General features: G+C 63.8%; 1 protein-coding gene across 2 annotated transcripts in view; it reads left to right on the top strand.

Moving 5' to 3' along the window:
- Positions 1–706: 706 nt before the first annotated feature.
- Positions 707–15,292, top strand: part of LOC143784313 (uncharacterized) — a 56,275-nt gene continuing 41,689 nt past the window's right edge. The window contains exons 1-4 of one of the 2 annotated variants that reach the window (XM_077272441.1): positions 707–977; positions 10,491–10,586; positions 10,662–10,807; positions 12,686–12,995. The gene's annotated coding sequence lies outside the window, so the exon portion shown is untranslated. The remainder of the gene's footprint in view (positions 978–10,490; positions 10,587–10,661; positions 10,808–12,685; positions 12,996–15,292) is intronic. The other variant, XM_077272442.1, reaches the window with a different exon arrangement.

Below are 15,292 nucleotides of genomic sequence, written 5' to 3'. Positions count from 1 at the left end.
CCCCCCGGAGGCTGACCGTCCGAAAAAAATCGTTAAAAACCGGTCCGAATGCCTACAACGGGACCGTGTAAGGAGGGGGCGGGGTTACCGTCATATGGCTTATCGGTCATCCCCCATGCTGTGTGTGTGGGGGGGGGGTCAGTGCATAACGGCCGGGGGGCTCATACATCTCCCCCCGGCTTTTACTGTGTGGTGCGGGGACATCGCCGTGTGCCCCCGGGACTCATAGATCTCCCCCCCCTGTGCTCCGGTGTGTGGCGCAGGGTGGGCGGAGTCAGCGCTGTGCGGTGGGCGGAGTCAGCGCTGCGTGCCTCCGGGGCTCATACATCTCCCGGCTTTTACTGTGTGTGGGGCGGGGTGGGCGGGATCAGCGCCGTGTGCCCCCGGGGCTCATAGATGCCCCCCTGTGCTCCGTTGTGCGGTGCACGGTGGGCGGAGTCAGCGCCGTGTGCCCCCGGGGCTCATCGCTCTCCCCCGTGCTCCGCTGTGTGGTGCAGGGTGGGCGGGGTCAGGGCCAGTGGTGGGCGGGGCCAGTGCTGCGCTCCTGGGGCTCATTCATTCCCCGGCATTGCGCTGTTACGGCGGACAGTGGCGGGGGAGGGGCGGTGTGTGAGGAGCTTGTCACTCATCCCCCTCCTCAGCACTGTCTGGCCGGTGGGCGGGGTCGCAGCTGTGCGGCCAGAACCCGGAACTCACTTGCCGGTATGTGTACACAGTGGAAGGGGGAGGACTCCTGTGACACGCCGGGCTGCCTGTGACTCGTCCCCTGTAGTGAAGGCTCGGGGGGCGGAGTCAGCTCCGTGCGGCTGCAGCACACTAAACACATCTTCTGCCCGGCTGTAAAGTGAAGCGGGGGAGGGGCGGCCGGGCTCTCTGTGTGACATGGCGCCGAGCCCGCCCGCTGCTTTCCCGGTATGACGGAAGCAACAATGACGTGACCTGTGAGCGCCAGATTTGAAGCTTGGAGCTGCCGGCCGGTAAGTATGAGCCCGTATCGGCACCACCGCTGCATGTCTGTATGGGGTCAGCTGTAGGGGGGCACTGCGGGGGAGACAGGCTGTCCCTGGAAGGGGACGGTGAGCTGAGCACAGTGTATGGGGGGGGCACTGCGGGGGAAGACAGGCTGTCCCTGGAAGGGGATGGTGAGCTGAGCACAGTATGGGGGGGCACTGCGGGGGAAGACAGGCTGTCCCTGGAAGGGGACGGTGAGCTGAGCACAGTGTATGGGGGGGCACTGCGGGGGAAGACAGGCTGTCCCTGGAGGGGGACGGTGAGCTGAGCACAGTGTATGGGGGGGCACTGCGGGGGGAGACAGGCTGTCCCTGGAAGGGGACGGTGAGCTGAGCACAGTATGGGGGGGCACTGCGGGGGAAGACAGGCTGTCCCTGGAGGGGGACGGTGAGCTGAGCACAGTGTATGGGGGGGCACTGCGGGGGGAGACAGGCTGTCCCTGGAAGGGGACGGTGAGCTGAGAGAGTATGGGGGGGCACTTCGGGGGAAGACAGGCTGTCCCTGGAAGGGGACGGTAAGCTGAGCACAGTATGGGGGGGCACTGCGGGGGAAGACAGGCTGTCCCTGGAGGGGGACGGTGAGCTGAGCACAGTGTATGGGGGGGCACTGCGGGGGGAGACAGGCTGTCCCTGGAAGGGGACGGTGAGCTGAGCTCAGTATGGGGGGGCACTGCGGGGGAAGACAGGCTGTCCCTGGAGGGGGACGGTGAGCTGAGCACAGTGTATGGGGGGGCACTGCGGGGGGAGACAGGCTGTCCCTGGAAGGGGACGGTGAGCTGAGCACAGTATGGGGGGGAACTGCGGGGGAAGACAGGCTGCCCCTGGAAGGGGACGGTGAGCTGAGCACAGTATGGGGGGGCACTGCGGGGGAAGACAGGCTGTCCCTGGAAGGGGACGGTGAGCTGAGCACAGTATGGGGGGGCACTGCGGGGGAAGACAGGCTGTCCCTGGAGGGGGACGGTGAGCTGAGCACAGTGTATGGGGGGGCACTGCGGGGGGAGACAGGTTGTCCCTGGAAGGGGACGGTGAGCTGAGCACAGTATGGGGGGGCACTGCGGGGGAAGACAGGCTGTCCCTGGAAGGGGACGGTGAGCTGAGCACAGTATGGGGGGGCACTGCGGGGGAAGACAGGCTGTCCCTGGAGGGGGACGGTGAGCTGAGCACAGTGTATGGGGGGGCACTGCGGGGGGAGACAGGCTGTCCCTGGAAGGGGACGGTGAGCTGAGCACAGTATGGGGGGGCACTGCGGGGGAAGACAGGCTGTCCCTGGAGGGGGACGGTGAGCTGAGCTCAGTGTATGGGGGGGCACTGCGGGGGGAGACAGGCTGTCCCTGGAAGGGGACGGTGAGCTGAGCACAGTATGGGGGGGCACTGCGGGGGAAGACAGGCTGTCCCTGGAGGGGGACGGTGAGCTGAGCACAGTGTATGGGGGGGCACTGCGGGGGGAGACAGGCTGTCCCTGGAAGGGGACGGTGAGCTGAGCTCAGTATGGGGGGGGCACTGCGGGGGAAGACAGGCTGTCCCTGGAGGGGGACGGTGAGCTGAGCACAGTGTATGGGGGGGCACTGCGGGGGGAGACAGGCTGTCCCTGGAAGGGGACGGTGAGCTGAGCACAGTATGGGGGGGAACTGCGGGGGAAGACAGGCTGTCCCTGGAAGGGGACGGTGAACTGAGCACAGTATGGGGGGCACTGCGGGGGAAGACAGGCTGTCCCTGGAAGGGGACGGTGAGCTGAGCACAGTATGGGGGGGCACTGCGGGGGAAGACAGGCTTTCCCTGGAGGGGGACGGTGAGCTGAGCACAGTGTATGGGGGGGCACTGCGGGGGGAGACAGGTTGTCCCTGGAAGGGGACGGTGAGCTGAGCACAGTATGGGGGGGCACTGCGGGGGAAGACAGGCTGTCCCTGGAAGGGGACGGTGAGCTGAGCACAGTATGGGGGGGCACTGCGGGGAAAGACAGGCTGTCCCTGGAAGGGGACGGTGAGCTGAGCACAGTATGGGGGGGCACTGCGGGGGAAGACAGGCTGTCCCTGGAGGGGGACGGTGAGCTGAGCTGAGCTCAGTGTATGGGGGGGCACTGCGGGGGGAGACAGGCTGTCCCTGGAAGGGGACGGTGAGCTGAGCACAGTATGGGGGGGCACTGCGGGGGAAGACAGGCTGTCCCTGGAAGGGGACGGTGAGCTGAGCACAGTATGGGGGGGCACTGCGGGGGAAGACAGGCTGTCCCTGGAGGGGGACGGTGAGCTGAGCCAGTGTATGGGGGGGCACTGCGGGGGGAGACAGACTGTCCCTGGAAGGGGACGGTGAGCTGAGCTCAGTATGGGGGGGCACTGCGGGGGAAGACAGGCTGTCCCTGGAGGGGGACGGTGAGCTGAGCACAGTGTATGGGGGGGCACTGCGGGGGGAGACAGGCTGTCCCTGGAAGGGGACGGTGAGCTGAGCTCAGTATGGGGGGGGGCACTGCGGGGGAAGACAGGCTGTCCCTGGAGGGGGACGGTGAGCTGAGCACAGTGTATGGGGGGGCACTGCGGGGGGAGACAGGCTGTCCCTGGAAGGGGACGGTGAGCTGAGCACAGTATGGGGGGGAACTGCGGGGGAAGACAGGCTGTCCCTGGAAGGGGACGGTGAACTGAGCACAGTATGGGGGGCACTGCGGGGGAAGACAGGCTGTCCCTGGAAGGGGACGGTGAGCTGAGCACAGTATGGGGGGGCACTGCGGGGGAAGACAGGCTGTCCCTGGAGGGGGACGGTGAGCTGAGCACAGTGTATGGGGGGGCACTGCGGGGGGAGACAGGTTGTCCCTGGAAGGGGACGGTGAGCTGAGCACAGTATGGGGGGGCACTGCGGGGGAAGACAGGCTGTCCCTGGAAGGGGACGGTGAGCTGAGCACAGTATGGGGGGGCACTGCGGGGAAAGACAGGCTGTCCCTGGAAGGGGACGGTGAGCTGAGCACAGTATGGGGGGGCACTGCGGGGGAAGACAGGCTGTCCCTGGAGGGGGACGGTGAGCTGAGCACAGTGTATGGGGGGGCACTGCGGGGGGAGACAGGCTGTCCCTGGAAGGGGACGGTGAGCTGAGCTCAGTATGGGGGGGCACTGGGTGGGAAGACAGGCTGTCCCTGGAGGGGGACGGTGAGCTGAGCTCAGTGTATGGGGGGCACTGCGGGGGGAGACAGGCTGTCCCTGGAAGGGGACGGTGAGCTGAGCACAGTATGGGGGGGCACTGCGGGGGAAGACAGGCTGTCCCTGGAAGGGGACGGTGAGCTGAGCACAGTATGGGGGGGCACTGCGGGGGAAGACAGGCTGTCCCTGGAGGGGGACGGTGAGCTGAGCCAGTGTATGGGGGGGCACTGCGGGGGGAGACAGACTGTCCCTGGAAGGGGACGGTGAGCTGAGCTCAGTATGGGGGGGCACTGCGGGGGAAGACAGGCTGTCCCTGGAAGGGGACGGTGAGCTGAGCTCAGTATGGGGGGGCACTGCGGGGGAAGACAGGCTGTCCCTGGAAGGGGACGGTGAGCTGAGCTCAGTATGGGGGGGGCACTGCGGGGGAAGACAGGCTGTCCCTGGAGGGGGACGGTGAGCTGAGCACAGTGTATGGGGGGGCACTGCGGGGGGAGACAGGCTGTCCCTGGAAGGGGACGGTGAGCTGAGCACAGTATGGGGGGGAACTGCGGGGGAAGACAGGCTGTCCCTGGAAGGTGACGGTGAGCTGAGCACAGTATGGGGGGGCACTGCGGGGGAAGACAGGCTGTCCCTGGAAGGGGACGGTGAGCTGAGCACAGTATGGGGGGGCACTGCGGGGGAAGACAGGCTGTCCCTGGAGGGGGACGGTGAGCTGAGCACATTGTATGGGGGGGCACTGCGGGGGGAGACAGGCTGTCCCTGGAAGGGGACGGTGAGCTGAGCACAGTATGGGGGGGCACTGCGGGGGAAGACAGGCTGTCCCTGGAAGGGGACGGTGAGCTGAGCACAGTATGGGGGGGCACTGCGGGGAAAGACAGGCTGTCCCTGGAAGGGGACGGTGAGCTGAGCACAGTATGGGGGGGCACTGCGGGGGAAGACAGGCTGTCCCTGGAGGGGGACGGTGAGCTGAGCACAGTGTATGGGGGGGCACTGCGGGGGGAGACAGGCTGTCCCTGGAAGGGGACGGTGAGCTGAGCAGAGTATGGGGGGGCACTGCGGGGGAAGACAGGCTGTCCCTGGAGGGGGACGGTGAGCTGAGCTCAGTGTATGGGGGGGCACTGCGGGGGGAGACAGGCTGTCCCTGGAAGGGGACGGTGAGCTGAGCACAGTGTATGGGGGGGGCACTGCGGGGGAAGACAGGCTGTCCCTGGAAGGGGACGGTGAGCTGAGCGAAGTATATGGGGGGGCACTGCGGGGGAAGACAGGCTGTCCCTGGAGGGGGACGGTGAGCTGAGCACAGTGTATGGGGGGGCACTGCGGGGGGAGACAGGCTGTCCCTGGAGGGGGACGGTGAGCTGAGCACAGTGTATGGGGGGGCACTGCGGGGGGAGACAGGCTGTCCCTGGAAGGGGACGGTGAGCTGAGCTCAGTATGGGGGGGCACTGGGTGGGAAGACAGGCTGTCCCTGGAGGGGGACGGTGAGCTGAGCTCAGTGTATGGGGGGCACTGCGGGGGGAGACAGGCTGTCCCTGGAAGGGGACGGTGAGCTGAGCACAGTATGGGGGGGCACTGCGGGGGAAGACAGGCTGTCCCCGGAGGGGGACGGTGAGCTGAGCCAGTGTATGGGGGGGCACTGCGGGGGGAGACAGGCTGTCCCTGGAAGGGGACGGTGAGCTGAGCTCAGTATGGGGGGGGGGCACTGCGGGGGAAGACAGGCTGTCCCTGGAAGGGGACGGTGAGCTGAGCTCAGTATGGGGGGGGGGCACTGCGGGGGGAGACAGGCTGTCCCTGGAAGGGGACGGTGAGCTGAGCTCAGTATGGGGGGGGGGCACTGCGGGGGGAGACAGGCTGTCCCTGGAAGGGGACGGTGAGCTGAGCACAGTATGGAGGGGCACTGCGGGGGAAGACAGGCTGTCCCTGGAGGGGGACGGTGAGCTGAGAACAGTGTATGGGGGGGCACTGCGGGGGGAGACAGGCTGTCCCTGGAAGGGGACGGTGAGCTGAGCTCAGTATGGGGGGGGGGCACTGCGGGGGAAGACAGGCTGTCCCTGGAGGGGGACGGTGAGCTGAGAACAGTGTATGGGGGGGCACTGCGGGGGGAGACAGGCTGTCCCTGGAAGGGGACGGTGAGCTGAGCTCAGTATGGGGGGGCACTGCGGGGGAAGACAGGCTGTCCCTGGAGGGGGACGGTGAGCTGAGCACAGTGTATGGGGGGGCACTGCGGGGGGAGACAGGCTGTGCCTGGAAGGGGACGGTGAGCTGAGCTCAGTATGGGGGGGGCCCGCCGGGGGAAGACAGGCTGTCCCTGGAAGGGGACGGTAAGCTGAGCACAGTATGGGGGGGCACTGCGAGGGAAGACAGGCTGTCCCTGGAGGGGGACGGTGAGCTGAGCACAGTGTATGGGGGGGCACTGCGGGGGGGAGACAGGCTGTCCCTGGAAGGGGACGGTGAGCTGAGCACAGTATGGGGGGGCACTGTGGGGGAAGACAGGCTGTCCCTGGAAGGGGACGGTGAGCTGAGCTCAGTATGGGGGGGGGCACTGCGGGGGAAGACAGGCTGTCCCTGGAGGGGGACGGTGAGCTGAGCACAGTGTATGGGGGGGCACTGCGGGGGGAGACAGGCTGTCCCTGGAGGGGGACGGTGAGCTGAGCACAGTGTATGGGGGGGCACTGCGGGGGGAGACAGGCTGTCCCTGGAAGGGGACGGTGAGCTGAGCTCAGTATGGGGGGGCACTGCGGGGGAAGACAGGCTGTCCCTGGAGGGGGACGGTGAGCTGAGCTCAGTGTATGGGGGGGCACTGCGGGGGGAGACAGGCTGTCCCTGGAAGGGGACGGTGAGCTGAGCACAGTAGGCTCTCACGGCCTCCCACCGATGATAGGCTCTCACGGCCTCCCACCGATGATAGGCTCTCACGGCCTCCCACCGATGATAGGCTCTCACGGCCTCCCACCGATGATAGGCTCTCACGGCCTCCCACCGATGATAGGCTCTCACGGCCTCCCACCGATGATAGGCTCTCACGGCCTCCCACCGATGATAGGCTCTCACGGCCTCCCACCGATGATAGGCTCTCACGGCCTCCCACCGATGATAGGCTCTCACGGCCTCCCACCGATGATAGGCTCTCACGGCCTCCCACCGATGATAGGCTCTCACGGCCTCCCACCGATGATAGGCTCTCACGGCCTCCCACCGATGATAGGCTCTCACGGCCTCCCACCGATGATAGGCTCTCACGGCCTCCCACCGATGATAGGCTCTCACGGCCTCCCACCGATGATAGGCTCTCACGGCCTCCCACCGATGATAGGCTCTCACGGCCTCCCACCGATGATAGGCTCTCACGGCCTCCCACCGATGATAGGCTCTCACGGCCTCCCACCGATGATAGGCTCTCACGGCCTCCCACCGATGATAGGCTCTCACGGCCTCCAACCGGCGCTCACGGCCTCCCACAGCCTCCGACTGGCGCTCACGGCCTCCAATAGGCTCTCACGGCCTCCGACCGATGACAGGCTCTCACGGCCTCCGACCGATGACAGGCTCTCACGGCCTCCGACCGATGACAGGCTCTCACGGCCTCCGACCGATGACAGGCTCTCACGGCCTCCGACCGATGACAGGCTCTCACGGCCTCCCACCGATGACAGGCTCTCACGGCCTCCCACCGATGACAGGCTCTCACGGCCTCCCACCGATGACAGGCTCTCACGGCCTCCCACCGATGACAGGCTCTCACGGCCTCCCACCGATGACAGGCTCTCACGGCCTCCCACCGATGATAGGCTCTCACGGCCTCCCACCGATGATAGGCTCTCACGGCCTCCCACCGATGATAGGCTCTCACGGCCTCCCACCGATGATAGGCTCTCACGGCCTCCCACCGATGATAGGCTCTCACGGCCTCCCACCGATGATAGGCTCTCACGGCCTCCCACCGATGATAGGCTCTCACGGCCTCCCACCGATGATAGGCTCTCACGGCCTCCCACCGATGATAGGCTCTCACGGCCTCCCACCGATGATAGGCTCTCACGGCCTCCCACCGATGATAGGCTCTCACGGCCTCCCACCGATGATAGGCTCTCACGGCCTCCCACCGATGATAGGCTCTCACGGCCTCCCACCGATGATAGGCTCTCACGGCCTCCAACCGGCGCTCACGGCCTCCCACAGCCTCCGACTGGCGCTCACGGCCTCCAATAGGCTCTCACGGCCTCCGACCGATGACAGGCTCTCACGGCCTCCGACCGATGACAGGCTCTCACGGCCTCCGACCGATGACAGGCTCTCACGGCCTCCGACCGATGACAGGCTCTCACGGCCTCCCACCGATGACAGGCTCTCACGGCCTCCCACCGATGACAGGCTCTCACGGCCTCCCACCGATGACAGGCTCTCACGGCCTCCCACCGATGACAGGCTCTCACGGCCTCCCACCGATGACAGGCTCTCACGGCCTCCCACCGATGACAGGCTCTCACGGCCTCCCACCGATGACAGGCTCTCACGGCCTCCCACCGATGATAGGCTCTCACGGCCTCCCACCGATGATAGGCTCTCACGGCCTCCCACCGATGATAGGCTCTCACGGCCTCCCACCGATGATAGGCTCTCACGGCCTCCCACCGATGATAGGCTCTCACGGCCTCCCACCGATGATAGGCTCTCACGGCCTCCCACCGATGATAGGCTCTCACGGCCTCCCACCGATGATAGGCTCTCACGGCCTCCCACCGATGATAGGCTCTCACGGCCTCCCACCGATGATAGGCTCTCACGGCCTCCCACCGATGATAGGCTCTCACGGCCTCCCACCGATGATAGGCTCTCACGGCCTCCCACCGATGATAGGCTCTCACGGCCTCCCACCGATGATAGGCTCTCACGGCCTCCCACCGATGATAGGCTCTCACGGCCTCCCACCGATGATAGGCTCTCACGGCCTCCAACCGGCGCTCACGGCCTCCCACAGCCTCCGACTGGCGCTCACGGCCTCCAATAGGCTCTCACGGCCTCCGACCGATGACAGGCTCTCACGGCCTCCGACCGATGACAGGCTCTCACGGCCTCCGACCGATGACAGGCTCTCACGGCCTCCGACCGATGACAGGCTCTCACGGCCTCCCACCGATGACAGGCTCTCACGGCCTCCCACCGATGACAGGCTCTCACGGCCTCCCACCGATGACAGGCTCTCACGGCCTCCCACCGATGACAGGCTCTCACGGCCTCCCACCGATGATAGGCTCTCACGGCCTCCCACCGATGATAGGCTCTCACGGCCTCCCACCGATGATAGGCTCTCACGGCCTCCCACCGATGATAGGCTCTCACGGCCTCCCACCGATGATAGGCTCTCACGGCCTCCCACCGATGACAGGCTCTCACGGCCTCCCACCGATGACAGGCTCTCACGGCCTCCCACCGATGACAGGCTCTCACGGCCTCCCACCGATGACAGGCTCTCACGGCCTCCCACCGATGACAGGCTCTCACGGCCTCCCACCGATGACAGGCTCTCACGGCCTCCCACCGATGACAGGCTCTCACGGCCTCCCACCGATGACAGGCTCTCACGGCCTCCCACCGATGACAGGCTCTCACGGCCTCCCACCGATGACAGGCTCTCACGGCCTCCCACCGATGACAGGCTCTCACGGCCTCCCACCGATGACAGGCTCTCACGGCCTCCCACCGATGACAGGCTCTCACGGCCTCCCACCGATGACAGGCTTTCACGGCCTCCCACCGATGACAGGCTCTCACGGCCTCCCACCGATGACAGGCTCTCACGGCCTCCCACCGATGATAGGCTCTCACGGCCTCCCACCGATGATAGGCTCTCACGGCCTCCCACCGATGATAGGCTCTCACGGCCTCCCACCGATGATAGGCTCTCACGGCCTCCCACCGATGATAGGCTCTCACGGCCTCCCACCGATGATAGGCTCTCACGGCCTCCCACCGATGATAGGCTCTCACGGCCTCCCACCGATGATAGGCTCTCACGGCCTCCCACCGATGATAGGCTCTCACGGCCTCCGACCGATGATAGGCTCTCACGGCCTCCGACCGATGATAGGCTCTCACGGCCTCCGACCGATGATAGGCTCTCACGGCCTCCCACCGATGATAGGCTCTCACGGCCTCCCACAGGCTGTTTCTGGAGGGGAAGGGGGAGGGGGAGCAGAGCTCAGCATATGGGGTCAACTGTGAGGGGCATGGCGGGGGTACAGGCAGTCCCTGTGGGGTCAGGGGAGGGTTAGGAGGGCTGTGTTGTTACTGCTATGAACACTAATTATAAAATACAATATTTCCCTTATTAATTATTATTTTTTATTTCCCTGTCTCTCAGTAGGTAACAGAGCGTCACCCACAGGAAGCTCTTGGGACAGTCGCCCGCTTGCTATGTGTCTGCTGGGAATATACGCTCATGGAAGAAGGGGTTAATGTACCAGTAGAATTTATAGGGCTTAGAATAAAAATTATTTAAAAATTCAATAATTTCCTTTTTTTTTTCAAATAGGTAACAAGGCATCGTGGACACTGGCTCAAGAACTGGCGGGACAAGGACACCAAGTTTCCCTAACGGGTGACATCGCTATGGAGGAACACTGCTCTCCGGCCTCCATCATCATGTGGAGCAGCTAAGCCTCTTCATCCTCGGTTTGGGTAAGTGACAATCCATGTATGTATGGTCTAAGGAGCGGTCATGGCACATGTACATACATGTATGTGTATACATGTATATACAGTCAGCTGTCATGGCACTCGGGAAGTCACACCAGGGGGCTGTGTGGCTCTGTAGGCCTCTACATCACCACACAGCCCCTCTACACCAATCCACAGCCCCTCAGAGCCAGCATTCTCTGCCACCCAGAGTCAGCTTTCTCTGCCACCCAGAGTCAGCGTTCTCTGCCACCCAGGGTCTGCGTTCTGTGGCACCCAGGGTCTGCGTTCTGTGGCACCCAGGGTCTGCATTCTGTGGCACCCAGGGTCTGCATTCTGTGGCACTCAGGGTCTGCATTCTCTGGCACCCAGGGTCTGCATTCTGTGGCACCCAGGGTCTGCATTCTGTGGCACCCAGGGTCTGCATTCTGTGGCACCCAGGGTCTGCATTCTGTGGCACCCAGGGTCTGCATTCTGTGGCACCCAGGGTCTGCATTCTGTGGCACCCAGGGTCTGCATTCTCTGGCACCCAGGGTCTGCATTCTCTGGCACCCAGGGTCTGCATTCTCTGGCACCCAGGGTCTGCATTCTCTGGCACCCAGGGTCTGCATTCTCTGGCACCCAGGGTCTGCATTCTCTGGCACCCAGGGTCTGCATTCTCTGGCACCCAGGGTCTGCATTCTCTGGCACTCTGGGCCAGCTTCCCGTCAGTGCCACACAGCCTCTACAGCACCATACCAGGCCCACATACTCACTCTGCCCCCTTTATTGGCTCCTGCAGCACGCCACAAGCTCTGCCACCCCAGGCCCTCAGTGACCCTCCTCCAGCCCTTGAGACCCTCCTCCATCCCCTTACAGCCTCCTCCATCCCCAGACAGCCTCCTCCATCCCCTTACAGCCTCCTCCATCCCCTTACAGCCTCCTCCATCCCCAGACACCCTCCTCCATCCCCAGACACCCTCCTCCATCCCCAGACACCCTCCTCCATCCCCAGACACCCTCCTCCATCCCCTGACACCCTCCTCCATCCCCTGACACCCTCCTCCATCCCCTGACACCCTCCTCCAGCCACTGACACCCTCCTCCAGCCACTGACACCCTCCTCCAGCCACTGACACCCTCCTCCAGCCACTGACACCCTCCTCCAGCCACTGACACCCTCCTCCAGCCACTGACACCCTCCTCCAGCCACTGACACCCTCCTCCAGCCACTGACACCCTCCTCCAGCCACTGACACCCTCCTCCAGCCACTGACACCCTCCTCCAGCCACTGACACCCTCCTCCAGCCACTGACACCCTCCTCCAGCCACTGACACCCTCCTCCAGCCACTGACACCCTCCTCCAGCCACTGACACCCTCCTCCAGCCACTGACACCCTCCTCCAGCCACTGACACCCTCCTCCAGCCACTGACACCCTCCTCCAGCCACTGACACCCTCCTCCAGCCACTGACACCCTCCTCCAGCCACTGACACCCTCCTCCAGCCACTGACACCCTCCTCCAGCCACTGACACCCTCCTCCGTGTATGGGGGAACACTGCGGGGGAGACAGACTATCCCTGGAGGGGGACAGTGAGCTGAGCACAGTGTATGGGGGGGCACTGTGGGGGAGACAGGCTGTCCCTGGATGGGGACGGTGAGCTGAGCAGAGTGTATGGGGTCAGCTGTGGGGGGCACTGCGGGGAGGCTGGGTCCCTGCAGGGGGAGGTGAGGACAATGTATAGGGTCAGCTGTGGGGGGCATGGCGGGGTACAGGCGTTCCCTGTGGGGTAGGGGAGGGTTAGGGGGAGCTGAGCTCAGTCACTTTGCTGTGAACACTAATTATGAATGCAATATTTCCCTTATTAATTATTGTTCTTTCTTTCCCTGTCTCTCAGTAGGTAACACTTGGGACAGTCGCCCGCTCGCTGTGTGTCTGCTGGGAATATACGCTCGTGGAACAAGGGGTTAATGTACCAGTAGAAATAATAGGGCTTAGAATAAAAATAATGTCAAAATTCAATAATTTCCTTTTTTTCCCTTTTTTTTTTTCCAATAGGTAACAAGGCATCGTGGACATTGGCTCAAGAACTGGCGGGACAAGGACACCAAGTTTCCTTAATGAACGACATCGCTATGGAGGAACACTGCTCTCCGGCCTCCATCATCATCATGTGGAGCAGCTAAGCCTCTTCATCCTCGGTTTGGGTAAGTGACAATCCATGTATGTATGGTCTAAGGATTGGTCATGGCACATGTACATACATGTATGTGTATACATGTATATACAGTCAGCTGTCATGGCACTCGGGAAGTCACACCAGGGGGCTGTGTGGCTCTGTAGGCCTCTACATCACCACACAGCCCCTCTACACCAATCCACAGCCCCTCAGAGCCAATATTCACAGCCCCTCAGAGCCAGCATTCTCTGCCACCCAGAGTCAGCGTTCTCTGCTGCCCAGGGTCAGCGTTCTCTGCTGCCCAGGGTCAGCGTTCTCTGCCACCCAGGGTCAGCGTTCTCTGCCACCCAGAGTCAGCGTTCTCTGCCACCCAGAGTCAGCGTTCTCTGCCACCCAGAGTCAGCGTTCTCTGCCACCCAGGGTCAGCGTTCTCTGCCACCCAGGGTCTGCGTTCTCTGCCACCCAGGGTCTGCGTTCTCTGCCACCCAGGGTCTGCGTTCTCTGCCTCCCAGGGTCTGCGTTCTCTGCCACCCAGGGTCTGCGTTCTCTGCCTCCCAGGGTCTGCGTTCTCTGCCACCCAGGGTCTGCGTTCTCTGGCACCCAGGGTCTGCGTACTCTGGCACCCAGGGTCTGCGTTCTCTGCCACCCAGGGTCTGCGTTCTCTGCCACCCTGGGTCTGCGTTCTCTGCCACCCAGGGTCTGCGTTCTCTGCCTCCCAGGGTCTGCGTTCTCTGCCACCCAGGGTCTGCGTTCTCTGGCACCCAGGGTCTGCGTACTCTGGCACCCAGGGTCTGCGTTCTCTGCCACCCAGGGTCTGCGTTCTCTGCCACCCAGGGTCTGCGTTCTCTGCCACCCAGGGTCTGCGTTCTCTGGCACCCAGGGTCTGCGTTCTCTGGCACCCAGGGTCTGCGTTCTCTGGCACCCAGGGTCTGCGTTCTCTGGCACCCAGGGTCTGCGTTCTCTGGCACCCAGGGTCTGCGTTCTCTGGCACCCAGGGTCTGCCTTCTCTGGCACCCAGGGTCTGCCTTCTCTGGCACCCAGGGTCTGCCTTCTGTGGCACCCAGGGTCTGCCTTCTGTGGCACCCAGGGTCTGCCTTCTGTGGCACCCAGGGTCTGCCTTCTGTGGCACCCAGGGTCTGCCTTCTGTGGCACCCAGGGTCTGCATTCTGTGGCACCCAGGGTCTGCATTCTGTGGCACCCAGGGTCTGCATTCTGTGGCACCCAGGGTCTGCATTCTGTGGCACCCAGGGTCTGCATTCTGTGGCACCCAGGGTCTGCATTCTGTGGCACCCAGGGTCTGCATTCTGTGGCACCCAGGGTCTGCATTCTGTGGCACCCAGGGTCTGCATTCTGTGGCACCCAGGGTCTGCATTCTGTGGCACCCAGGGTCTGCATTCTGTGGCACCCAGGGTCTGCATTCTGTGGCACCCAGGGTCTGCATTCTGTGGCACCCAGGGTCTGCATTCTGTGGCACCCAGGGTCTGCATTCTGTGGCACCCAGGGTCTGCATTCTGTGGCACCCAGGGTCTGCATTCTGTGGCACCCAGGGTCTGCATTCTGTGGCACCCAGGGTCTGCATTCTGTGGCACCTAGGGTCTGCATTCTGTGGCACCCAGGGTCTGCATTCTGTGGCACCCAGGGTCTGCATTCTGTGGCACCCAGGGTCTGCATTCTGTGGCACCCAGGGTCTGCATTCTGTGGCACCCAGGGTCTGCATTCTGTGGCACCCAGGGTCTGCATTCTGTGGCACCCAGGGTCTGCATTCTGTGGCACCCAGGGTCTGCATTCTGTGGCACCCAGGGTCTGCATTCTGTGGCACCCAGGGTCTGCATTCTGTGGCACCCAGGGTCTGCATTCTGTGGCACCCAGGGTCTGCATTCTGTGGCACCCAGGGTCTGCATTCTGTGGCACCCAGGGTCTGCATTCTGTGGCACCCAGGGTCTGCATTCTGTGGCACCCAGGGTCTGCATTCTGTGGCACCCAGGGTCTGCATTCTGTGGCACCCAGGGTCTGCATTCTGTGGCACCCAGGGTCTGCATTCTCTGGCACCCAGGGTCTGCATTCTCTGGCACCCAGGGTCTGCATTCTCTGGCACCCAGGGTCTGCATCCCCTGCTACTCTGGGCCAGCATCCCCAGCCACTCTGGGCCAGCATTCTCTGCCACTCTGGGCCAGCATTCTCTGCCACTCTGGGCCAGCTTCCCGTCAGTGCCACACAGCCTCTACAGCACCATACCAGGCCCACATACTCACTCTGCCCCCTTTATTGGCTCCTGCAGCACGCCACAAGCTTTGCCACCCCAGGCCCTCAGTGACCCTCCTCCAG

The sequence above is a fragment of the Ranitomeya variabilis genome, chromosome 7, assembly GCF_051348905.1.
Source record: "Ranitomeya variabilis isolate aRanVar5 chromosome 7, aRanVar5.hap1, whole genome shotgun sequence".
NCBI classification, from domain to species: Eukaryota; Metazoa; Chordata; class Amphibia; order Anura; family Dendrobatidae; genus Ranitomeya; species Ranitomeya variabilis.
The sequence above is the reverse complement of the archived record's forward strand: the minus strand, read 5'-3'. Positions and strand labels throughout refer to the sequence as shown.